The 27,348-nt window shown below is 35.6% G+C and overlaps 1 protein-coding gene and 1 non-coding gene across 5 annotated transcripts in view; both read right to left on the bottom strand.

Moving 5' to 3' along the window:
* LOC106667511 (protein FAM102A) overlaps nucleotides 1-27,348 on the bottom strand; it is a 109,303-nt gene that overhangs the window by 46,797 nt on the left and 35,158 nt on the right. The window lies entirely within an intron of this gene.
* On the bottom strand, nucleotides 6,184-6,256 carry Trnav-aac. Its single transcript has one exon. It is a non-coding gene; the product is annotated as a tRNA-Val (tRNA).

Below are 27,348 nucleotides of genomic sequence, written 5' to 3'. Positions count from 1 at the left end.
ATCTGACAGGCCAGTCTAGTTACACGTTTCAAATATAGATCAAATTTTAACAGAGATATCTTTTAATTTATTCTCTACCCAAGAACCATAGGTTTTCACTAATACCTTCAATATCTTCAAAAAAACAAAACGCAGAGATACAACAATTAAAGCTATTAGATAAAAAATAATAACAATTTTAATTAACACGGAGTAAGTTTCTATTTTGCTCAAAGATTGGAGCAATGAAAGTCCGATGGCACTGTTTGGCATCATGATACCAGTAAAATTGTAGAATACAATTTCCTTCCGTATATAATAAAAATAGTCAAATCTTAGCGCTAATCTAGATAATTACGAGTTTCTTTTCGGTCATTTCTTTCCCTACCGAGCAAAACTAGAAAATTTGTTCCCTTGAGGTAAGTGTTCGTTGACTCTCGTTTTAATTTCTCTACCTCTCTGTCCTGTATTTTTAATATCTCAAATATTACAATTAAGATCTTTCAATTAATTTTAGTTGAGATAAAAAAGTCAGTGTCACGAGCCTGATTCGAACCCATGACCTTCGGCTAGATACACTGCTACTGTACCACTTGATCCATCGGACACTAACTTCCCATCTCAACCCCACCTTTTGAATGTTCTCTCCTTTTTGCCATTTTTACATTACAATTAAGTTTGTAAACCTCGCTTTTGGATAAGTGGTCAACTCTGTCTTTAGGTTTGGGGAGAATGTAACGATGAACTAGATTATCGACCTGCTGGAAACATGAAGTCTTTTCGGAGGATCTACGGAAGAGGTCATACACAGAGAAAACTTCCTTTCGGTTTTCGCCGAGCTTTCGACAGTTTTATACTGTCATCTTCAGGGCCTGTTTTATTTTCATATAAAAAAACAATTAAAACATGAAAAAACAACAAATTGCACAAAAATTGAAATATCTTACCTTAATGGGGAAATAAACGACATGGTGTTTTAGGCACAGAAATACATTATGTTTTTTGGGGCTCAGCATCTAAACATTATTTAAATTGAATAAATTAATAATTAAAAATTACAATAAAAATTAAAAACGTGGTCGAGAAGGTTACCTCATAAAAGTCTAAAAACTAGTAAAATCTTCCTTTCTTTGTTTTTCTGGTGCATGCGATCACAGTGCATTTCTTAAATATATACATATATATACAATTAACTTATCTTACAATTTAAATCACTATACAATAAGATCACAGATCAAAACCAAAAAAACAAACCCTCTTTTTTGAACAAAGGCTACGGGATACACTCGTTTTTTCTCCCCTAGTGGCGGATTTTGTTAACTAAGGGGAGAAAAAACGAGTGTATCCCATAGCCTTTGTTCCTCTCGTCGAAGTTTTTTTTTTTTTTTTTTTTTTTTTTTTTTTTNAAAAAAAAAAAAAAAAAAAAAAAAAAAAAAAAAAAAAAAACTTCGACGAGAGGAACAAAGGCTATGGGATACACTCGTTTTTTCTCCCCTTAGTTAACAAAATCCGCCACTAGGGGAGAAAAAACGAGTGTATCCCGTAGCCTTTGTTCAAAAAAGAGGGTTTGTTTTTTTGGTTTTGATCTGTGATCTTATTGTATAGTGATTTAAATTGTAAGATAAGTTAATTGTATATATATGTATATATTTAAGAAATGCACTGTGATCGCATGTACCTGAAAAACAAAGCAAGGAAGATTTTACTAGTTTTTAGACTTTTATGTGGTAACCTTTCTCAACCACGTTTTTAATTTTTATTGTAATTTTAGTTGTAATTTTTAATTATTAATTTATTCAATTTAAATAATGTTTAGATGCTGAGCCCAAAAAAACATAATGTACTTCTGTGCCCAAAACACCATGTCGTTTATTTCCCCATTAAGTAAGATAATTCAATTTTTGTGCAATTTGTTGTTTTTTTATGTTTTAATTGTTTTTTTTATATTATAATAAAACAGGCCCTGAAGATGACAGTATAAAACTGTCGAAAGCTCGGCTAAAACCGAAAGGTAGTTTTCTCTGTGTTTGACCTCTTCCGTAGATCCTCCGAAAAGACTTTGGAGAGAATGTTTCGATGCGTACCTCTAAAAGCTATTATATAAAAACCTCTCGTTTAAGATTTTTACCTAATTTTCCTGATAGTTCACTATTGTATGACAAGGACCGAAAACCATAATAATTTTTGGTGGGGTGGCTGAGTCCGATTGTTGCTTCTTTAATTTTTTTTCTTTTTACGAGCAACCTATCGATAAATATTTCTTGATATCCATTGTTGTACCTTGTTAGCCAAGGTTTTCATTGTTTGTACGTTTTTTTATAATTAGCAAGTGTTAATGTCAGTTTCACTATACCGTCTATGAGCCAAATGAATCCAGCAGGTTTATGGTCTATGGGTGAGAAGAATCTGCTGGTATTATGGTGCCTGTAGTTGTGGGTTTTCTATATCAGTCTATTTCAAGTAGGTTAATTATTATGGACTGTGTTAAGTCGAAAAAGTCTAAAACAACCCACTTTATTTATTTCCAACGTAAAATTTGTACTTGAGTGTAAAGAATTAATTAAATTGGAGAAATCCTTTTAGATCCTCTAGTATTCCCGACTATATCCATAACATATCGTCTACATAGCATTTTAAAAAAAGGACAGATTTAATTAATTTGTTATTAGATTGTACAACAATTTTTCAACTCCATGGGGTATCTATTATCCCCACTTTGGGCCGAAATATCCATGGATAATACTGAAAGCTCATTCGTATTACAAATTTTCTTTTGATTTTCATCCGTATAATATGCCTTGAAAAACCACCCTAGGCTGGCCTCGCTGATGAAGAGGGAGAATGAGCCTCTAGAGCAATTTTTAACGCGACGTGGAGATAAAGGTATGAAATGAAACCCTGGACGAAGGGAATGTTGAGGCCATTTTGGAAGTTGAAGTTAGAGTCGGGAGCTTGGAGAATTCTGAGAATTTTTGATAGGAATGCTTGAATGGATTGAATATTGGATGGAATCGTGGTACCCCTCCGTATGTCCAAAATAGGTCGAATTATTCTTTTGCAGAGCGTTAACTTGGAGAGTACTTCTGAGGACTTTTGATAGGAATGCTTGGATGGATTGAATATTGGATCGAATCGTGGTACCCCTCCGTATGTCCAAAATAGGTCGAATTATTCTTTTGCAGAGCGTTAACTTGGAGAGTACTTCTGAGGACTTTTGATTGGAATGCTTGGATGGATTGAATATTGGATGGAATCGTGGTACCCCTCGGTATGTCCAAAATAGGTCGAATTATTCTTTTGCAGAGCGTTAACTTGGAGAGTACTTCTGAGGACTTTTGATAGGAATGCTTGGATGGATTGAATATTGGATGGAATCGTGGTACCCCTCCGTATGTCCAAAATAGGTCGAATTATTCTTTTGCAGAGCGTTAACTTGGAGAGTACTCCTGAGGACTTTTGATTGGAATGCTTGGATTGATTGGATATTGGATGGAATCGTGGTACCCCTCCGTATGTCCAAAATAGGTCGAATTATTCTTTTGCAGAGCGTTAACTTGGAGAGTACTTCTGAAGACTTTTGATTGGAATGCTTGGACAAATTATGTATTTATGACTTCTTATGCCCAAATAGGTCGAATACTGTTTTTTAAAGCTTTGTGGTTGTGAGCTTGGAGAGCTCTTCTGAGTACTTTTAATTGGAATGTGGTAAGTTGGGTATTTGATGGCTTCGTGTACGAACGATTCTGCTTCTTATGGCCAAATAGGTCGAATTATTGTTTTGTAAGGCGTTAACTTTACAGGATATAAATAAAAATAACTATATAAACATAGTTTTCTCTAATGAAGTCTCTTAAAATGAAACGTTTTAATTATTAATTAAAGCAATAATTCGACTGTACTGAAAGGTTAGCCATGCAAAATTCTCACGTCGAACAAGGAGAAAAAACACGTCCGAATGTGTCTAAATTAAGCCGAGTCAAGGCGTTTATTTTTAAAAGGAAACGTTTTCCAAGTCGCCGCTAATTTGACTTATTTGGGGATTCGTTCGAGGAAAAGGATTAATGATAATGGGGGATGAAAAAATCCTAAACATTTTCCTCTTGGAACCCGTCTCGGGAAATAAATCTTAAAACACTGTGAAACCAATTTAATTTTTTTTTGACAGCATACATAAGAAAGTAGAAATAGATATAGCAAAACATAAAAATGAAAGTTATTTGTACTATGGGGGTGATTGCTTCTTTAGTTTTAAATATTCTAAATGATTAAAGCCGGTGTTGTTGAAATAGTCAATTTGGGCCATATTACAAGATTTTCATTGTCTTAGTGTCAAAAAGTCAGAGCCGGTAGGTAGAAGTACCCAGAGAAACTCCACAGACACGATAATTAAATGAAATACCTCTGGCATGTTCGGCAAACGTCCAACAATTTGCAAATCCAGCAAGACCGGACCGTCCTGCGGGTTCATTGGAGTGAGAAAAAGGCCAGAAAGGCTTTGCCGTTTTCCAAATCAGCAGGATAGAAGGGTTAAATCGAGAAGTGTTGATCCGAAAGAATAAACCCACTCACCTGAAACATAAAGATAGAGGATTGTTAATGATCTCGCAAATCCAAGGAACAATGTCAAGATAAAAATGATTAAATGATTAAATAAATAAATAAATCTCCCGTCCTTACGCAAACCAGCACTTATAAATTTTTCTTTTTTAAGTATATATGTCTCCAATACTACCTTCCACAACGACCTTAAAATCCCATTTATCCAAAACGTATAATTAGTGGTTAATCGTTAAACGATGATTATTCAGAAATCGTGAGACCTCGTGACACCAGACCGCATCTCACGATTTCTGAATAATTTATCCAAAACATAATTCCTCAAAAATTTACAAAGTTCCCCAATAATGTCTCCGATCGCCCCAACAGAACCAATCCCGACAACCCCATAAGGAGCTCAAGAGGAAACGGCCCCGCGACTTCCTTTCTGAGTAGTAGGCAGTGAAGTTTATCGAGTGAAGTGAAGCGGGAGAATAATATTGATTATTTCCTTACCATAATTTAATTATGTAAATAGCTATAAATATATCTACGTTCGTCAATTTACATATTGGGACCATAAATTGCAGATTGTAATAAAATTACGGGGTTTTTTCTTTATCATGAGAAGAAAAAGAATTTGTATAATTTGTTTACTTTAACAGCAATAAATTTTATTACAGCATTTGTTCTTGTGTTGTAATTGAAGACCATAAAAGGTAAAAGTTTATTTTTATAAATACGAAGACATGAATAAATCAAAAATAATTGTTTGACACAATAAAATAGACGTGGAGCTGTTTTGTGTTGTGCCTTCAATGTTTATTTAGGTTTTTTTTTAATACAATTTTGAGCAATAGTTTTGAAGAAATTGCACGGTTTGTGGTTCCACCCTTAGTATCCCATAGAAGTATTTGCTAATGTAAAATAACCAGATTTCATTAAATCTAACTGAATCCCTAACCATCCCTAAGCATATTTCTTAAAATTTTAAATGTATAAAATGATTTTTCCAAACTTATTTGCGTTTTCTTATATTCGACCTCAACATTTAATCTTATGATTTTTCCTTCTTGAAGGTGGGATAACAGGTCATCTCAAACAAAGCACAACCAGTTTTTATCCACAACGTTTCGGATTTATTTTAATCCTTCCTCAGGTGAGTTAACGCCTGTACACAGAGCAAATATTTTTTACATTTTTAGATCAACGTGATTATCACTACTCTACTCAACGGTTCACTACATTCAATGGTTAAAAAAGTGGTCGTCGGTCATTAATATTTTATAACAGTTTATTTTTAAAAAATGACCACTTTTTTAACCATTGTAAGTAGTGAAGAAACAATGATAATCATGTTGATCTAAAAATGTAAAAAATATTTGTTCTGTGTACAGTTAACTCAGCTGAGGAAGGATTAAAATAAATCCGAAACGTTGAGGATAAAAACTGGTTGTGGTTTTTTTGAGATGACCTATTATCCCACCTTCAAGAAGGAAAAATCATAAAACTTATTTACCAGAGCATCAATATAAAACAAATTTAACTTTATTAACGATTTTTTCAAGGTTTGTCGTACTAAATCTATTATATTTCGTGGCCCGATTGACCAAATAACTTTGTTCAATTAATCTTTATGTAGGTTAACGGTTGAAATGAAAAAGCCAGTGTCACGAGCGGGATTCGAACCCACGACCTTCGGCTAGTTACGCCGCTGCTCTACCACCTGAGCTATCGTGACCTCGATCCATTCGGACATCAACTTCCTATCTCAACCCCACCTTATGAGTTTTCCCTCCGTTAGATATTAGATAGGAAGTTGATGTCCGAGTGGATCGACGTCACGATAGCTCAAGTGGTAGAGCAGCGGCGTATCAAGCCGAAGATTGTGGGTTCGAATCCCGCTCGTGCCATTAACTTTTTTTCAGGGTCCTCAAAAAAACAAGAAATCCTCAAACCACTGAGCTATCATGACGTTTATCTTACTTTTGTGATGGAACTCCATTATCAAAGGTTGCGTGTCAATAGAGCCTTTAGTTCCAACTTTTTATTAGTTTATTCGGCATGCTTTTCACTTGAATTGTAAACATCTTATTATTATGTATAATTATCATCTATTATCATGTAAGGATAATAAAATAAAATAAACCAGTTAATATGAGGATGTATTCTGGTTTTGTTCTGTTTAGAAAAAAACAGAAATCCTCATGTTAATTGGTTTATTTTATTCTATTTACATTAAATGTAATTATTTCATTTAATTCTTTAGGTGTAAAGTATAAGATTAGAATAAGAGCTGAAGATGCTTAAAATGTAAGTGAAAAGCATTCCGAATAAATTAATAAACAGTTGGAACTAAAGACTTTATTGATATTCAATCTTTAAGTTTATTGTCAAAAATGATTCCCAAATATTTAACACGTTTAGAAAAAAGGGAATCAGGTAATTAATGTAATACTATATTTTCATTTAAGTTATTTTCATTTGGGAGACTAAAATCAATGATTTTAGTTTTAAGTGTATTTAAAAGTAAGAAATAACTATCTAATCATTTTTTAACTACTATTTCATCGCTGTGTGACTAATTCGGCAAAGTTTGACCTATTATAAACTAGGCTAACCGTTCACAATTTTTTTATGTTCAATATTTTCTGTTGTTTCATAAATTCAATCTGACTGCCTTATCCGTTAATAATTTTGCATGACTTTTCGTTGTTTTTAAGGATTTAACATATCTAATCGAGTACCACCAGGAAATATCAGTCAGCTTTGGCTCTTATTAGTTTCATTGAAATTGATTAAACATCATCAGTTAGCAGTTATCAATACATGTTAGGTTTAATATAATCAGTGCATTTCTTTGTAAATATAGTCAGATTAACTAGTACTTGTGGCATCGAGTTCCTTCTGGAGAGTTCTGAGCATCAGAGTCAAATCCATTCAGTAGTACCTTTTATCAGTGGCTATTGATCAAACATCATCAGTTAGCAGTTATCAATACAGGTTAGGTTTAATATAATCAGTGCATTTCTTTGTAGATGTAGACAGATTAACTAGTACTTGTGGCATCGAGTTCCTTCTGGAGAGTTCTGAGCATCAGAGTCATCTCCATTCAGTAGTACCTTTTGTCAGTGGTTATTGATCAAACATCATCAGTTAGCAGTTATCAATACAGGTTAGGTTTAATATAATCAGTGCATTTCTTTGTAGATATAGTCAGATTAACTATTACTTGTGGCATCGAGTTCCTTCTGAAGAGTTCTGAGCACCAGAGTCATCTCCATTCAGTAGTACCTTTTATCAGTGGTTATTGATCAAACATCATCAGTTAGCAGTTATCAATACAGGTTAGGTTTAATATAATCAGTGCATTTCTTTGTAAATATAGTCAGATTAACTAGTACTTGTGGCATCGAGTTCCTTCTGGAGAGTTCTGAGCACCAGAGTCATCTCCATTCAGTAGTACCTTTTATCAGTGATTATTGTTTCATAAATTCAATCCTGCTTGCCTTATAAAATCTTCATTATACTTATAATTAAACGACCAACTTCATTACAATTTCTGTTAGCATACAAGACAAAATTAATATAGATTCAATAATTATTCGTTATAATAGAAGACATACTCCATTTTTTCGCAATATGCCCAAGGCAACTTATCGTTCGTCAAAAGAATCCCGTAGATGGACAGAATTATAAAGTTGCTCAACGGACCAGATTTGAAGCACTTGGGTAATTATGCAAAACTGCCCTATAAATTTAAATGAGTATTTTTTATTACTTGTTACCTTCTCCTTGCTCCGCCTCTTGATATTTGATACCTCTGTTTCTCCAATTTCAGCTCTAGTTCATTCATTTTTACCTCTCGGTTTTGTTTTCCGTTTCTGTTTCGTTTTATTCTGTTTTGGACTTTAATGTAAATATTTAGTTTATTGTTTAGTGTTGTTATACTACCAGAGACCAATGTCTGTAGGCTACACCAATGTCACTAAATAATACAATTTTAGGCCAATGTCAAATAAACGTCCGGTGAGTATGACGAAATGCGTTACTTTTTATCAAAGAGTCGTCATCAGGGATTGTAAACTTATTAGACATCTTATGATATGATCGGTTAATTCGTTTCGATTATTTCTCTAATTGCCTGAGACTAATTAGGTCATTGTTTGCATTCGCCCCTCGAATGACTTTTCATGTAAATAAGATTAAGAAACGTTTTGAATATGGATAACGTGTACCTGGAAAGGTTGATATAAAATTCAAACCCTTTGTGGATAATTTTAAACCAGGAAAATATCAATGATTTTGTACACTGATGTCCGGCTTTTACAATTAACTGATAGAAACTCTTTTTTGACTGTTATTGGTGTTCGTTTAAAGTTTGAAGTAGTAGAAAAGGATTTTCCTAGCTGAAAACGGATCTCTAATGCCTAATTTCAGTAAAGACCCGAAATAGCAACAATCTCCGGTTTTGTGCGGTGAATTCACATTTCACGTCTCAAGAGGAGAGAGTTTCCAAAAGAAGTAATCTCTTCACTCGAGACAACTTCTACTATTAACTTTCCTAAAAATAAAAATAATTGGCAAAACTCTAAGAAATCAAATTCAAAAAGAAAATGGTAAAAGTTTTAAATAGGTCAGAGATTCGTATAAAAAAAAAGATAGCTCGTTAAAATTAATCAAAGGCGGAAAAATAGTAAAATTATACAAAATCATTCGATGAATTTTAGAAAAAGAACGAATTGTCACATAGTTGTACTTTTGACTCAGATACTACAAAAAAGTCAGCTTGGGAATGGAATAAGTAGCAGTTTGAAGGCGCTAAGCTGGGGCAGTACTACCAGAGGATAAGTTTAATCCTGCTCCAGACCATTTGCTGTTGACCAAAACCTAGTTTCTAGTAGGCCAGCATGAACTTCTCAATTTTATTTTAATAAAACAGAATGGATGACATGACCGTCAGGAACTATTTTAAAATTGTTCAAACATCAACTTCTTAGAAATTTCACCAAAAAAAGTGCATGTCAAATATAAATTCCTTGGAACCGCATGGACTGGTTGGCCAAGTTGTCTTGATGTGGCAAACGACGGGTTCCAATCAAGAAAACGATGTAACTTTATCTTCAGCTTTTCTTTGATATGAGCAAAACATGAGCCATGGACTGCAAATGGAGGTAGTTCTAGGGAGCGAGGTGCGTGCAGTAGTTGAGGCGGATGATAACGTTCTGTAGAATATCATGAAACATCTCAGTTTTACTTGAATAAAGCCGAATCCGTGACACAACCATCAGAAACCAACTCCAAATGGTTCAAAGTTCAACTGCTGGCAAATTTAAGCAAAGGCAGCATGACCTCCTTTTGGTCAACTTATCGTGAATGGCAAACGAAATTCTCCTAATGTTTATTATAAAGAAATGCATTTTATAAATTTACTTTCTGCTTTTTTAGACATGAGGAAAAAGGAGGAAAATAGATTGGAATCTCAAGTATTCCGAAGGAGCGTTGATGGACAGTCGCCAGATCAATATTGAACTTGACAAAATCTGGATATTTTTACCATAAAACCTTATACTGCCTAACTGAGTCAGAAAAATAATGTTCCTCTCAGTTTTAGTTGAAAAAGCAATGCAAACCAACTAGAATTGAAAAATATCTTCGTAATCGAGACAAAGGTTGGTCTCAAAGCCAAGAAGATATCAAGAAGACCTAATCCAACTATCCATTTAGCTTTGGTTTGAGTGGTGCAAAATGTAGCCATGCATTGAAATGAGAGGTTGTTAGAAGGAGCGAAATCGGAAGCGAAGTCCGTAACGCTCCAGATCATTATTGATGTTGTCCAAACCTGGATATTTTTGGACATAACGGCATGAACATCTTAGTTTAACAGAATAATACATGAACATAAACATCAGAAACTTGCTAACCAATTCAAAATTAAACAAAAGACCTTCTTCCACCGTGTCCACAAACAAACACAAAGATAAGAAAACCTTCCACCAGACAGCCTGGACTTTTTTGCTTTGTCAACTGGTATCAAAACATTCCAACCAAGAGAATTTTTGGCCAGTCTATCTACCCGATGACTACTCCAGTCATACTTTAGAATATTTTTGCAGTAGACCAAAGCTGAGTGTTTTTCGCCTAGAACCATCCCAAACCTATATAAATAAAGCAGAATGTGCATGGTATGGCCACCAAGAGTCCCTTCTGCGTGAACCTCTTACGAAATGTCAACAAAGACAGAACATGAATTTGCCAACTTTATTGCTTTGTAAGCTGACCTGCATGATTTTAGCAATCATTCAAGTTCCCGTGTCGGCATGGGGCGGCGGGTGCCTTATCAGAGGCACACGAGGGTTAGGGTACCAGATCCTGTCTGCATAGACGGGGGCATAACCATCTGTACTACGGGGTAGCAGAAATGTTCCAAAATTCAGCCCCTGTTACACTGGGAATGGATTCGTAGTGGTTCATGGTGACGCCCCTGGCGGGTACCTGGAGAAGAGGCTGTCTTCTATCTGTGACCTTCGCACGAAACTTGCGTATGACCATCGTTATTCACCTGGCCTCACGGGATACGACGGATCGGACTGAAGAAACAGCTATAAGCGTTGAGGACGCAATGATTACGCTGATGGAGTCCCTCGAATGCGTGAGTAGTGGCGGATGGAAATGGATGGTGAATCGGTTGCTCGTATTCGAATATGCTTTGCAGGCAGGTGTAGGCTGAGCTCGATTGGAGGCTTTTACCGTAGGCAATCTCCTCTAGGGGGTGGTTAGCAATTTCACTTTAAAGAAACCGCGGCCGGAGCGGATCCGGTAGTTTCTACGCAGGGGAAGCTCCAATACCCTGGGAGATAGGGAGTTCGCCCCTTCTCTATCTAGGGAGTGCGCAGGAGACTAGGCAGATGTATTTCGGCTTAGGTAGCCTTTTGTGCGAGGCATACGGTTCGATGCTTAATCCGACCCGGCCACACGGAATGGGCAAGCGGGGAGCGAGGTTGTCTTGGCCCCTCAGGGCTGAGCTGCCTCTACACCAATGCTGAGGCAGTAACACCCTTCTGCCGTATCCGGAGATGCGTCAGATCTCATCTTGAGAATCAAAACGCCCGATAAGGCGGAAGGCAGGTGCGGACGTTAAAGATCCTCATTGTCCTTTTAGGGACGAACGAGTATACGGGAAAGCAATCATTCAAGTACCATTTTTCTGAAGCTTATTCGAGAATCAGCAGCCAACGTCAAAAGGCCCTTATCAACAGATTGTGGACAGGTTGTTCTACCTTTACTTTCAAGACTCGTGGCATCTCACCCTTTACTTGATGAGGACTTTAAAACCTGTTTCAAATGTTGTAGTTTTAGTACAGGTTTAAAACCGATATTCCAGGGGAAGAAGCCGAGCCGTTGAGGTTTTTTCCAATCCGTGTATTTTTGCAAACTATCTGTTTCAATGGGAATGAATAATGAATGAAATTTCAGACTTGTGAGAGTGGGTTGGATAAAACTGTTGACGAAGGTTTTAATGAAATTATATCACCAGTGGTCCATCTATCTTCTCTTGTATATTTCGAAAAATGTTAAATTTATACCATATATGAGTAAAGTTTTTAACGTAAAAGGAATTTATCTATATCTAAATTTTAGTAAAAATTATGAATCTAGGTGTTCAGACCTTTTATGGATCCTCTTCCGAATTATTGTAGTCATCTGAATGAATTATCCCCCACCAATGGACGCCTACCGATCGCCTAAGGTCACGACGGAGGAAGTAGGATGTGCAATCAAGGATACACGGCCTGACGGTGGCACACGACACGTTTTGTCGAAACGTCTGCCAACATCCTGGTCGGTTCAAACCAGTTTCCGAATGTTAATTAGTGCGCTTTTGCTCAAAGTGAAATAGTTTTGAGCTGAAAAACGAGATTCTCCGCCGGGGTCAACCACTTCCCGAGGGTAATCAGCCGGCCTCGACTATCGCGTCTTACCAACCGTCCATTATCACCCGAGACGATTTGACATGGATGGTCGGAATGTTTACAAACAATTTAACGACCGTTGTTTGAACAACGTTGCCTCTCTACGTGAAATAATGTTTTAAATAATGAAGTATGTTTCTGCAAACATTGTAGGCATGTGCACTATCAGAAAAACACTTTTAAGTGGGTATCACGATATGGACGTGAAATAACCTCTACGGGTTCTACTAAAAAAAGGGTAGAAGGTAGCTTCCTTCCTTAAGTTGCTTTGGAAAGGGCTTAAAATTGTTTATGCATGACTGTTTCCAATCATCTTGATTTGCTTATCACCCCCTTTATTGGTCGTCAGTAGGGGTTTGGAAATAACACCCCTTAACTTTTCACAAAATTATAAAAGGAACAGGTTTAATATAATGTATAAGCTAGAAAACATTTACCAAACAACTTCGGAGTTAAAGCTAGCGTTAGTTTCTACCATTCAGATGATGTGAGTTAAGCATCATCAGGTATGCACCGAGCGCCACTTATTAGTACAATCGACTTCTGTCAGCGTTTATTGATCAAATATCATCAGTTATAAATCAAACCTTAGTCGTTAGTTTCGTCCACGCCTGCCGGTTGCTACTACTGTCAATGACTTGCACTTGGTTGAAGCCTGATGATGAGCAACCAATAACAACTTATATAAGGTGATGAAACTAACTACTGACAAGAGATGATCAATCCATCAGGACTGATTTAATATGATAATTCATCAACCAGTTGAAGGAGATACTTGATCTTACTGAAGATGGTTAAAACCAGCGAAAATGTTCAGCCTTTGGTGAATTTAGTTTTCTAGTTAAACTAAGTTAACCAAGATCGTTAAAGCAAACAAGATGAATCAACATTAATTGATGACATTTGATCTATGTCACACATATGATTCAACTTTCTAGAAAATGCCTTATTCACATGAAACCGAACGCGAAAAACACGTTTGATTCTTGTGAACTAACTAATGAAGTTTTACCAATAACTTTATTATTTATAGGGTGGGTGTTTTCCTCAAGTTCCAGGACATACGTAATCCATATGATGTTGAACGTACAGTAAAGAATGTAACGAGCCTTGATTCTTTTCGATTATCGGTGGTTGACTGACAACAGGCCAAAGTATAGGTCCTTGATCGATTAAGATAGTCAAGACTGACAAAATTGATCATCAACATTTTACTAATTATGTTGGATCAATAACGACTGACTGAGGGAGATTTAACAAGTACCTAGATCCCTTAAGTTGTAGGGTCACTTGATCCATGTGAAGATAGTCAGGACTAACGAAACGGATCATCAACCAGTAACTGATTATGTTTGATCAATAATAAACGATACACATGACACTGTACGCACTGTAATGCTCGATTATTATAGACTAAATTACGAAGTTTAACCAACAACGACTGATTGGAAATATTGATTCATCAATTAGTAGAGATATTTGATCCATCTGAAGACAGTCAGGACTAACGGAATCTTTTATCAGTCACTAACTGATGATGTATGATCAAAATAAACCGAGATACTTGATTCATAAGAAATCAAACGTTCCAGAAAATAACGAATCCAAAAGATGACCTTGATTCATATTGACTAAGGATGGTGCTTATGGACACAGGTTCAAGGATGTGTAACAGTTTCTACTGAAGCACAAGGACGTGAGCGATCCATAAGCGATTAGTAGATAATCAATAACGATTAACATTATCCTTAACACCAAGCTGAAAATGACTTAAGACGAACCAATTCACGATGACTGAAGACGCCCAATCAATAACAATTTACCAGCGATATTTTGACGTTTAAGGTATTTAAGTTTCCAGTTATTAGTTAATTAAAGTTGAACTTGCGCCGAACTTTGGCAGCTGAATTAATGCGTTGTAATTGGATGGCCAGAGAAGTTAAAGCCTGTCCATTTGGATTCAGAGAGGCTGTGCTTTACGGTCTAAACTCTTGTAGAAAATGGCTGTACCGGATAATCCGCTCTGAACCGAGTACCTAGAAATCTCGACGACCCGATTTCCCGCAAAAGCGATTAAATAATATTTTTCACCCGGTTTCACATCGATCGCCTCCGGCTAGCCGTACCAAGCTTTTCATTTGTTGCAATATGTAGCGTCACGGTTTCTCGGGTGAGTCACGAGCCAGGGCGCTTCTTGTGAATTAATCCCTATCATCTTCGACCTCTGACGCTTTTCAAAAAAATTCGGTTTAAACTTAACCCTTTGAAATTGGAATTAACGCCGCGGGTTGTTACAAACGGAAGTCCTGGCCATGAGCCTCACGGCCGTAAGGATCATCGTTGGAAAAAACGTTTCTATCACTTGATTCGCGAGGCGAAGAAGGTCGCCGTGATCAGTATGCATAAAGAAAAAATAATTTAACAATGTCACGTCACGAGTCCAACACGATAAACAAATTTCTTTCCAATTTAAACAACCGTTTTATGAAAATGCTTAAAACTATCAAGCGCCAGTATCGATAAATCCTTTAAGCAGACATAGAATGACTATTACCTATCAGTTATTATTGATAGAACGTTAAAGCCAGGAACACACTTACCCGATGCTACGCCATACGACGCTACCCAACGAAAATCCAAACTCCGATTTTCCATAAGGTTGCATTACCCCCGTGCACATCTAGCCGATGTGATTAAAAATTAATTAGTTTTTATTTAAAAAATTAATTTTAATGGTTTGGTAGAAAATTAATCAAAACACCGGTATACGATTTTTTGATATAATGAATTTTACTAACAATTTATTGTACTCGCTTCGGCGGTACATATACTAAAATTGGAACAATTTATTACACGGTTTTGCTCATAAAATTTAATTAACAATTTATTTCATACTTTTCCTCGTAAAATTACACCATTTTCGTCGGGTAGCATCAGAACAGAACACTCATATTTTTTGTAGTTTATTTCAAACTAACTACATGTAATTTTGTCGTTATGTTAATTACAACATGTTACTTTAATGTAAACCAAATTAAACGAGATCAAAAATTTATAAGTTTTTATAAACATTGTTTAATTATGATGGTTAGGAGTAACTTTATTTAAAACAATTAAGTTTAACAAACAATTTATTAGATGGTTGTGCTCATAAAATTTAACTAACAATTTATTACAAGGTTTTGCTCAAAATAGTGCATTAAGAATAAAAGGTGCGTGGCGATTGTGACAGTGATTATTGTGATATACGCTGTGGACTGTACGCGACGTGTGCTTGCGTCGGATAGATGTGCACACCCCACCAAAACGTGGCAAGGCGTCGGGTAGCATCGGGTAATTGTGTTCCCGGCTTTAAGCTTCCACAATCTCAACTTGGATCAAATATCTCTATCCATTCAGTAGTACCACTTATCAGTGGTCATTGATCAAACATCATCTTTGCATTTCTTTGAAAATTTAGACGTATTAACTAGTACTTAATCGAGCACCACCTTCTGGAGATTTATGAGCATCAAAATCATATCCATTCAGTAGTACCTCTTATCAGTGGTTATTGATCAAACATGATCAAACATCATGATCAACATCGTTAGTTGTTGTCAATACAAAATCAGATATTAGGGTTCGTAAGTCTAAACAGTGGATTACTTTGCAAATTTAGTCGTACCTACCAACTTGTAGCATCTATCATGACTAAGAAATTTGAGGATCAGCGTCATCTTCAGTCAGTTGTGCCTTTTATTTGTGTTATTGTCAGCAGTGCATTTCTTTGAAAATTTAGACGTATTAACTAGTTACTTAATCGAGCAACTTCTGGAGATTTATGAGCATCAGAATCATCTCCATTCAGTAGTACCTCTTATCAGTGGTTATTGATCAAACATCATCATCAATCATGATTAACATCGTTAGCTGCTGTCAATACAAAATCAGATATTAGGGTTCGTAAGTCTAAACAGTGGATTGCTTTGCAAATGTAGTCGTATCTACCAACTTGTAGCATATATCATGACTAAGAAATTTTGAGAATCAGCGTCATCTTCAGTCAGTTGTGCCTCTTATTTGTGCTATTGTCAACAGTGCATTTCTTTGAAAATTTAGACGTATTAACTAGTACTTAATCGAGCACCTTATGGAGGTTTATGATCATCAGAATCATCTCCATTCAGTAGTACCTCTTATCAGTGGTTATTGATCAAACATCATCAGTTAGCTGTTATCAATACCCGTCAGATATTAGGTCCGTAGTCTATCCAGTCGATTTCTTTGTAAATTTAGATGTATTAACTAGAACTTATGGCATTGAGCACCTTCTAGAGATTTATGAGCATCAGACATCTTCAGTCGGTTGTGCCTCTTATCGATTGATCAAACTGTTAGCTGTTAACAACATAGGTTAGGTTTAATAATATCAATGGATTTCTTTTTAAATGTAGGCGTATCTACTAGTACTTATAGCATCGATCACCTTCGGGAGATTTATGAGCATCCGTCATCTTCAGCAGTTACGCCTCTTATCAGTGGTTATTGATCAAACCTCATCAGTTAACTACTATCAATACAGGTCAGATGTCAGGCTCGTAGTCTAATCGGTCGATTTCTTTGAAAAAGTTTAGACGTATTAACTGGGACTTATGGCATCGAGCACCTTCTGGAAATTGTTGAGCATAGTCATCTCTATTCAGTAATACCTATTATTAGTTGCTATTGATCAAACATCATCAGGCAGCTGTTACCAATACAGGTCAGATATTAGGTTCGTATACTAATCAGTCGATTTCATTGTAAATTTAGACATATTAACTAGTACTTATGGCATTGAGCACCTTCTCGAGTTTTATGAGCATCAGTCATCTCCAGTCATTACCTATCAATTATACCTCTTACCAGTTGTTACTTATGAAAAATCATCAGTATGCTGTTATGAATACAGCGCCCGTTGGTAAGTCTGTATAATGATTTTGAAAATGTAAACGTACCTATTTGTCCTTATAGTTTCAAACATCTTCACGAAATTGTTCAGCATCGAGACATCAGTTAAGTGCACTTCTTATTAGTCGATATTGATCAAACATCCCCAGTTAGCTATTACAGATTGACCACTAAGGTTTAGATTCATTAATCTCAGTAAGTTTTTGGATCGAGTATTATTTACCAACTCCTGTAGAGGTTGACCATCACTAGGCAGATATAATGGATTGTGTATACACTTTCGATTTTTACTGACCTAACGATTGAATATAGCGCAAGACGTTAGTTTCGATATCTGTAGATATTTTTAATTAGTATCTCTAATTGGTCGATCAAGCGTTATTTTTCATCTAGTTATTATAGTTCTAGGTATCTCCTTTAAATCAATTGCGAATGATTTCCAGTAATTAATTTCAATAAATGATTGCCTTAGCCATTATGGAAGAAGTGTTATATTATTTTTGCATTTCCCTTCTGAAATGCATATTTAAACTACCGCACATTCACCCGTAATCAGTTGAACCGTCTCACTCTGGTAGTCATCGAAATAAATCATTCAATGATTTATTTGCATACTCGACCCGGCTTGCGTGATGTACGAGTTGCACAACAGTCTCGGGTTACGTATAAGAGTAAACCTCTTGTTGATTACTGATCCTAATCTTGCTTTTTGTTATTGCTCAGTCCCGTTTCGGTTTCTCGGCTTCTGTTTTGCCACAGCTACTATCTAACGGTTTAAGACTGCGGGTGGAAAAGAACAAAAAAAAATAGAAATGGGAAAGACCGGCTATCAAGGTGACAGTTAACGGAGGTTGATGGCGTCCGAAGATGATACAAACCAGCAAGATTAAAACGCCTTTCAAGCAAATTTTTAAAAACTGGTTTAAACACCTAAAAATACTGCAAGTTGGTTAGGTTATGTCAAACAAGTGACAGTGCCTGATACTTCTCAAGTTGCAAAAGTCATCAAAATTATTTCTTTAAATTAATTAGTATTTTTCTTGTTTTATTCAGGTGTCGGATAAAAGCCAGATTAAAAAGACAAAAGGAAAAGGGAACAAAGTCTATAACAAAAGCAGTTAAGTCCTCGACAGGAAGCAAAGCTCATGAAATTCATTCCAATAAAGTCTTACTTTCCCTTTCTAAACAAAGAGATGAAAAGGTGTTTCTCTCGTTCAAATTAAAATTGAGGGAAGAAAAATCAGCATTTACGAATCAAATTACTTTGTTTGTCCAAGTCAAAAAAGTAAAAATGTATTCTTTTTGTCTTAAAGCTTATACTGGCTGTTTATTTAAAGCGTTTTTCATTTTATCAAATCAAAAAAATAAAGTCTAAGATCCCTTAATCAAGGCTGGCAAATTCTGACAAAAATAACAAGAATTGATCGGATCTTTTGTGAAAAAACAGATAGACTTCTTCCAACTATATTGATCGAGATTAGGATTAGTAATTAACCCATTTTAGATTAAATATCGATTTTTTTTAATTTTTAAATTTGCTAAACGATTAGCGTTTGAATTTCTAATAATAATAAACTATAATAAGGTATAATAAACGACGTTTCCAGGATTTCCATGGTATTTCATCAAACCGCAGACCACATGAAAAAAGCACATCTATTATAAAATAAAAAATTTTGTTATAACCAAGAATAAAATTAATAAATCAACTGCTAAAAAGTTTTTTTTTTAAAGATTTTTACCAGCTTTGCGTTCATCAAAAGCAATAACATAACAAAAAAAATTAACTAAAAATATTTTTGCTCCTTGTTAGATGTTTTCGTCAAGAAACATAACCCAACAAGGCGCAATTATCAAATTTATAAGTTTTGCATAATAAACTTCAATTGCAATGGTGAACACTGTCCTGAGCTCAAATCGAAAACTTTTGCTAAGTAGTAAGTCCGTGCGCTAATATCATAAAGGGAGGATGTTAACAACAATTTAAACCTTTATCTAGAAATGTTGCTCATTAGTAATTATAAAATTGCTTGTGCTAATTTTTCCTTTATGCCTTTTTTCACAAAAAAAGATTCAATTTATTTGCACCTAAAGGGCAATTTAAGATGGAATTCAAGCAAGTTATCCCAATGAGAGAGATTTCCAGAATCAACCGTAACAAACATTTCCAGCTGGTTGTATTTTTAGACTTTCCTTATATGCGATAGAGAATTTTCCATACATTGAAGCAACCTCGGCCAGAGTAAAGTCGATATTCAATTCGACATATGTGGCACAACGTGGGATGAATTAATTAATCTTGATAGAAAGGATTTTTTTCGGGTCAAACCAACACCAAGCTGGCAATATTTTACATTTCTTTATGAAAAATACTTCAGAACCTAGGTCCCCAATATTGGACATACTATAGACATAACCCTTTTTATTGAAAAGCATTTACAAGATCTATATTTTTATATTCTTTGAAAGTTTATAAGTGATTATAGTTTCTAGCTCTCCTACAACAGTTTAAGAGATAAATCAACTAAAAAGCACAATAGAATTTGCGGGCTAAATGCGAAGATGAACTTATGGTTGTACATGTTCATGATCACATATGGAAGTTGGATATGATGGCCAAAAATAAAGGCAGGGGAACTGATGAGAAAATCGCTGATCTGAAGATCAGGACTAGGCAAATCTGCCATTAATGCCCTACATAATCTTGGGCACGAAATAAAAAACTCAATTTATAATTATTCAGAAATCGTGAGATGCGGTCTGGTGTGATGTAGGTTTCAGAAAAACATTTTCTTTATCGTGCCAACGTTTCGATCTTTATTGAGATCATCTTCAGGGCCTGGGATTTACAAACAATGTTTACATTTAACAAATACGAAAAGTGACTTTATATAATGCAAAATATATTTTATATTCAAACAAAGTATTTCTACTCACTCAAAGTGTTTGTCTTCTGTGTAATTGTGCCATCAATGCGTGTCATGTTGAGAGTGCCAGTGAGATTTTGCTGTTTTATGTTTATATACGTTGGATTTTGAAGAGGTGGGGAAGGTCGGTATAGAAAAGACATTTTTGTATAAGGCGTCGACTTCTTTGAGGTGAAAAGAGCCGACGAAAGGAAAAAATGTGTTGGTAATGGTTCGGCCAGATTATCCTTTCAGGATTATATAGTCAGGGATAAATAGGAAAAGGAAAGCTAAATTGTTGGACAATTAGACTATGTGAAAAATATTTGATGTGTGGAATGTAATGTAATGATATATGTATGTTATCTATATTGAATTTGATTAATGATCTTGGCGTAGCTGCGACTGAGTTTGAAATGTATCTGTTCTATAATTGATGCTGTGTTTATCTCTGTTGATATAAACCATTTCTAAGAAATTACGTTTATGTTTGTTTTGCTCTGTGTGTAATATTTTTGAATTATATAATTTTTGAAGTCGAAATTGTGTTGGTGTTCAAAATGGTGGGTAGCGAGTGCTGTAGGATTTTGCTTGAGTTTTTTGCAATCATAGATATGTTGCTTTACTCTCTTGTCCAGATATTGGGATGTAAGACCGATGTAAGTTGCCTGACAGTTTAAACAGTTGATCTTGTAGATTAAGTCAGATTTATTTGTTATTGGTGTGGGCTCTTTAATTTTGGAAAAAAATGTTTCAATTGTTTTATAATTTTCGAAAGCTATTTTGAAGTTAACGGACGAGAGAAATGCGTTTAATTTATGTGATAGGCCTTGAATAAATGGCATAGAAATGTATGCTGGTTTGTTTGTATTTGATAGACTTAATGTAGTATTACTAGTAATAGTGGATGGTGTTAGTGTTGAGTTGTAGTTGTTGATTATTCTGTTAATTATGTGCTTAGGGTAGAGATTGTTATGGAGGATCTGTTTGTATATCTTTAGGTTCTTGCGGTGAAATGATTCATGGCTTAGGGTAATCATTCTGTGAAGTAACCCTTTGGCCGTGTTTATTATTGTATGAAGAGGATGGTGAGATGTAAAGTTGAGGTAGCGATCTGTGTTTCTTGGTTTTTGATACCAATCTGTGATTAATGGGCCATCTGGTTGTTTTATTACGAGTGTATCTAAAAATGGTATTGTTTGTTGTTTTCGATTTCATGTGTAAATTGTAGGCGTGGGTGAAAGCTATTAAATGTATCTGTAGTTTGAATTTGATCTGTGGGAACAACTGTCAATATATAATCTACGTATTTAGTGAGAAAGGGTAATGTGAAAGGAAGTTGTGGTATGACTGTATTTAGTAGATTTGTCATGATTATGTCTGCCAGTATCGGGCCTAGGCTGCTACCCATGGCTATACCAAATAGTTGCTTGTAAAATTGATTGTCGTATGTAAAATATCCGTTAACACAGCAGTGTCGGATCATTGTTACGAACGTGTTCTTTGATAGAGTTGTGTGTAGTGTTACGTTGGACCATTTATCTTTAATAATGTTCAGTGTTGTGTCTATTGGTATGTTGGTAAACAATGATGAAACATCTAGGGATATGTGAGAGTAGTGTGAGGGGATGTGGATATTATTAATTTTGTTAATGAAATGAAATGAATCATTTACATTACATGTGTTATCTGTGATGTTGAGTATGTTGGTAAGGTATTTTGTCATGTTATAATTTATAATAAAGAACTTGATTTATGCGATTGATAAAAAGGAAGCATTTGATAACAGCTATGAATCGATTAGTCACGGCTGCAAATAAAGGAATAGAACCATCTACTACTACTATCTATGGATTCACACCATGCTAATCGAAAATTAAAACTAGAACTTGAAAACGAAAAAACTTAGAATTAAATCGTTCAGAGGATGCCCCCAAGGAAGAGTACTCTCATCAATCGGTCACTGGTAGTTGACCGCCTGCACAAGCGAACCAAAAAGTTCTGCGGCGTATAAGAATATGCAGACATCATATTAACCAGAGGCAGATTTGACCAATTTCTGGTAACATAAACCCCTCAACGGCAACAATTATACCATTCACTAAGAAAACGAAGAGCAATCTTATACCTCTAACCCTGCGAAAGCAAAAAGTAAAGCTTTCCAAGGTACAGTAAATTTTGACCCAAGGTTAACATGGAATGCTCACCTGAAAAGAATCTACGATATACCAAGGGAGAATGGATGTACCAAAGACTCTGTGGAATAATTTGGGGACGAAATTTTAAAATGACCCTATAGTCATACCATACTACTACAAAAAAACTCAAAGAATAGCAAGGATTAGCATCACTAGTGCTCTTAAAACTACATTCATAGCCGCAATGGAACATATCCTTTAACTACAACTCTTATGCATATATTAAATTATATTATTAAATTAAAAGAGTATCGTATGAGGAATTGAGAATTCCAAACTTGTTAAACCCTTTGTAGTAGATAGCATTTGGAGGCCTATTATAACTGAGATCTATTATTATTTTTAGTAACGAAAGGGCCAGGTCGGTAAACTAGGTATGTTCGGCATTGGACAAGGCTGGACGTGAGGGAATTTCATCAACAAAACGCAACGACCTGTCTAAATATACGACGTTAATAGTTCAACTCGTCCTTGTGCGATTCCGCCCGCGGCTGTCCTATCCCCGGAAAAAAGGAAACAACGCAATTTCCCGGCTTTTCCCCGTTTTAGATGGGCTTGCAGCGCGCTTGCAACGAAGGCTGGAGCCGAACGGGGCTTGTGTAATAATAATAAGTTGGTAGGGTCGTTACGTCATGTTTCGGTATGAATGTGGGTCAGGCCACGGGCGCAGCAAGACCCGGAGCCCTGGTTTTCACTTTTCGGACGACCTTGCCGGAAAGTCGTAAACATCAGTTGCAATACTGACTTTTCGAGAAAAATTTTATTTTGCACTTTATTCCTATACGGCTTATTAAAAAAAGCTCCGGGTACACGCCCAAAAACATAAGATATTTTCATCAAAAACATATCACAGAATGATTCGGATAAAAGGTCAAACTTTAAAAGGTTCTTGGGTTACTTCAAGAATAATAAAACCCATTGGAAAAGTATTTATAACACAGTAGGAATACAGAGTATGTAATTAAAAAATTGGTAGTACATTTTTTGTTTAGGGTTTTTGTTCTAATTGTATAACAAACAAATGCTTTGGGAAAATTATTTATTTATTTATTAAACATAAATAAATAAACTCACAGGCATTAACAAAGAGAAATTAGAAATGAGAAACACTACCAACATTGCATAACAGTAATCGTATTTTTCTTCTTATCAGAATTATTCTCTTCTTAATTGGAAAACCCACCAGCAATAAATTCAATAAAATTAATTAATTCAATTTTGTTTACTACTTTTAATATGAAAACCAGCATTGCACAATTTTCTTCTTTTTGTTCTTCTTGAGGTTAGAGTTTTCGGTTTTATGACGAACACACGTAGATAGAGATAGAGAGAGAGAATGAGTAAATATATAAATATGATGCGTGAATATGAATATATAAAGAGTCAGACTCCAGAGAGGGATAGAGGGAGGGAAGGAGGAAGAAGAGGGAGAGGAAGAGGGAGAGAGAGGGGAGAGAGGGAGAGGGGGAGAGAGAGGGAGAGGGGGAGAGAGAGNGAGAGAGAGAGAGAGAGAGAGAGAGAGAGAGAGAGAGTGGGTGTGTGAGAGAGAGAGAGAGAGGGAGGGAGGGAGAATTTTAAAAGTTTAAAATTTAATTATAAAAAATTAAATCAATACTATTGTAGTTTGCTTCTTCATACCTTTACATGTTTATTACAAAATCTGTATATAATTAGTTAACCCTTAGAGGACAGGATATAACCGCAGAAATCGGTAATAGAAATAAATACTTCTCAAAAAAAAGTTTAAATGATTACGAAAAACGACGAAATACGACATCTACGTACGCACTACACGAAACAACCCCACTTTCTCGGAATAAGTGTTGCCATCATTGTTTCACAAATGTAGGGTGAAGGGAAAAACATCAACATAGGAAAAATAAGTACGCACTAAATAAACAACCTCACTTCTTCGGAAGCATTGGTGTTCAAACATGGAATGAAAGTAAAAAATGCCAATACATAAAAGTAATCTCACTTATGAGCAGTGTTGTCCCCAATGTTGCCCAAACGTGGGATGGAGGGAAAAACGTGAACACAACAAAACTAAGTACGCTCTAAGCTAAACAACCTTACTTCGTTGGAATCAGTGTTGCACACAGTGTTACGCAAACGTGGAATGAAGGGAAAAAGTCAATACACTAACACTAAGCACGCACTGAGCTAAACAACCCCACATTCCCCTAAATCACTATTTCCCAATGTTGCCAAAGCACGGGATGGAAAGGAAAAATATAAACATAGTAAAACAAAGTACGCATTTATTTAACCAACCTCACCTCCTCCTTACATAATGTTACCCTAACATGGAGTGGAAGGAAAACCATCAACTCATTAAAACTAAGTGCGCACTAAATAAACAACCTCTTTCCTCAGAATCAGTATTGCCCAATATAGGGAGTAGTTAATTAAGTATTGAGTTGAGGTAAAAAAGTTAGTTGAAAAATGGCAAAAAGGAGGGAAAATTCAAAATGTGGGGTTGAGATGAGAAGTTAGTGTCCGAGTGGATCGAAGTCACAATAGCTCAGGTGGTAGAGTAGCGGCGTATCCAGCCGAAGGTCGTGGGTTCGAATCCCGCTCGTGACACTGACTTTTTTATCTCAACTAAAAACCTTAATTAATTGAAAGATAATAATTGGTCAAACGGACCACGCATTTAATCTGGTGTTATAATTTCAAAAATTTAATTATGAAACAATTGGCTACGTAAAACAAATCTTCATCAGACGATATTCTTCTTCTGCTCCAGGGTCTGTCAGATTCGTAACGAACTTCACTTGGTAAATTAACAAATTAATTTTATAATATAAACACTTGCTTTTTTTAAGTATTTTGTTGTTTAATTGATAAACCGTTAAATGAATCCAAATTTTAACTTTACATTAAGGAACGACTATGAAAAAGCCAATATTGCACAATCTTCGTCTTTTCATTAGGGGCTACGTTTAAGTACATAACAAACCCCTTCGGCACTGAATATTAATTTTATGTACATACACAATTATTAAAGGATGTTTATCAGCAAGCCTGAACAGCTGGCAGTAATAAATTAAAATGATCGATAGTAGTATCGATTTATTTTTCTGTAACGTTTTGAAGGTTAATTTTTAAGTTAACCTTCAAAATTCAAAATTAACCTTCAAAACCGTAAGAAATGGTACGGTTTTTTTTTTATTAGGAGTGTGTTAAAATCCTTAGAATGTTAGAAACCCATTGTTTTATTTTATATTTTTTTATTTCTGAACGTGTTCTGCAAAAATAGAACGTGTGCTTGGCAGGCAATATACAGAAACTGGTTAAGAGTCGACGATTAACTGCGGTCAAAGTTCTTAGCACTTGCCAAGCAAAGTGATCAAGCATTTTCCCTGTTCCAATAAATCATCAACCAAAAGTTCCTGATTCATGAACATTACTAGCAAAAATGTTCCTAGTTCCCCCCCCCCAAAAAAACAGATAATAAAATAACCCAGCGTCCTTGAACTTATAGTGTAATTATTAAGCATGGATTTGTTGGCCCTCGGCCAGAGCCAAGGGTCGGGAATTCCGGTCATTCGCGGACCAACCTTCGATCTTCTTCTGGCTATTCTCTTTTTGCGTCCTTGGTCAGTCCTGTTTAGGTTTTGGGCGATTTTCAACGTAAGGTAAAGGCCAAGGGGACGCAGCGAGACCGAGCGCACCCATGGGGGTCGTTTGACGTTGTAAACAAGGGCGGTTTGATTATGGGCATGTTTTTAGTATTCGTGAAGGAAGTGCTTCCCTAATTCAATATTTAGCCTTGACCCACAAACGGGAAAAGTACCGTGATGCTTAGCCATTATGCAGATCAAGGAAACGATCGTTTAACGCTATCGTTTTTTAAACACGAACTGTATTTTTAACTGAAAATCGGGAAGAAAGAGATTGACCAATGGTCAATCAGTTGCGAAATTATTCACTGCGAGACGACAACCGTTGTGCTTGACGACTCTTGCGTTTAAGCCCGGGCCGTTTCGTAAACTATTAGCACAATTTATACGCATTTGACGAAGGACAACGACGCAGATGTGATTTTCAGGCCGACAAAGAGTCGGTATTTAAGCTGCTGAGTGATGATCCTAAAATTTGACATGGTCAATTTGGTCTGCCTATCCTAGAAGGTCTAGGTCGGTCTGTGAGGCACACTGAAAATGACGAAGTGCTGAAATGCGTCTGACATGCCGACCCAACTAGGATAACTGTGACGACCAAATTTCACATATAATTGTTTTTGGAAGTATCTACTAACTGAATTTATTTTTGCTTTTGTTGTATTAGGATTGTCGATAATGATCCTATATGTCGTATATAATTGACAAACTCTCTATCTCTTTATTTGGTCTTATCAAGACTCTACAGAACATTAACAAACTACAAATGTTGATTATTTTTTGACCCATAATTGCATTTATCTACTTACAACTTATGTTGAGTAAACCTAAATACTGATCCTGAGAGAAGTCCTCTACGGTTAAACTTGTTTATTTAAAATGTGTAATCTTTTGCTTAGTTCAAGTAGAGTAATTAGTAAAGCCCTGAAATGCCAATATAAATTGGTCGAAAGCTTGCCAATTATATAATATTGGCCACAATCCCAATACTCCAGAAAATTTTCAAATAAAATAATCATATATCCTTCAGGAGGAATCTTTTAATCAAAAAATCTCAGTTTAAGATCCAAGTCTATTGAAATGCTCATTAGTTTGTTCAGGAATGTTGTAAAACAATTTTCTACAAATAATTGTCCAACATGATCAGTGCTCTTTAAGATTGTAATTATACTAAATTAATTTTTTAACAATAAAAACT

The sequence above is a fragment of the Cimex lectularius genome, unplaced genomic scaffold (assembly GCF_000648675.2).
Source record: "Cimex lectularius strain Harlan isolate CLEC.00 unplaced genomic scaffold, Clec_2.1 scaffold74, whole genome shotgun sequence".
NCBI classification, from domain to species: Eukaryota; Metazoa; Arthropoda; class Insecta; order Hemiptera; family Cimicidae; genus Cimex; species Cimex lectularius.
The sequence above is the reverse complement of the archived record's forward strand: the minus strand, read 5'-3'. Positions and strand labels throughout refer to the sequence as shown.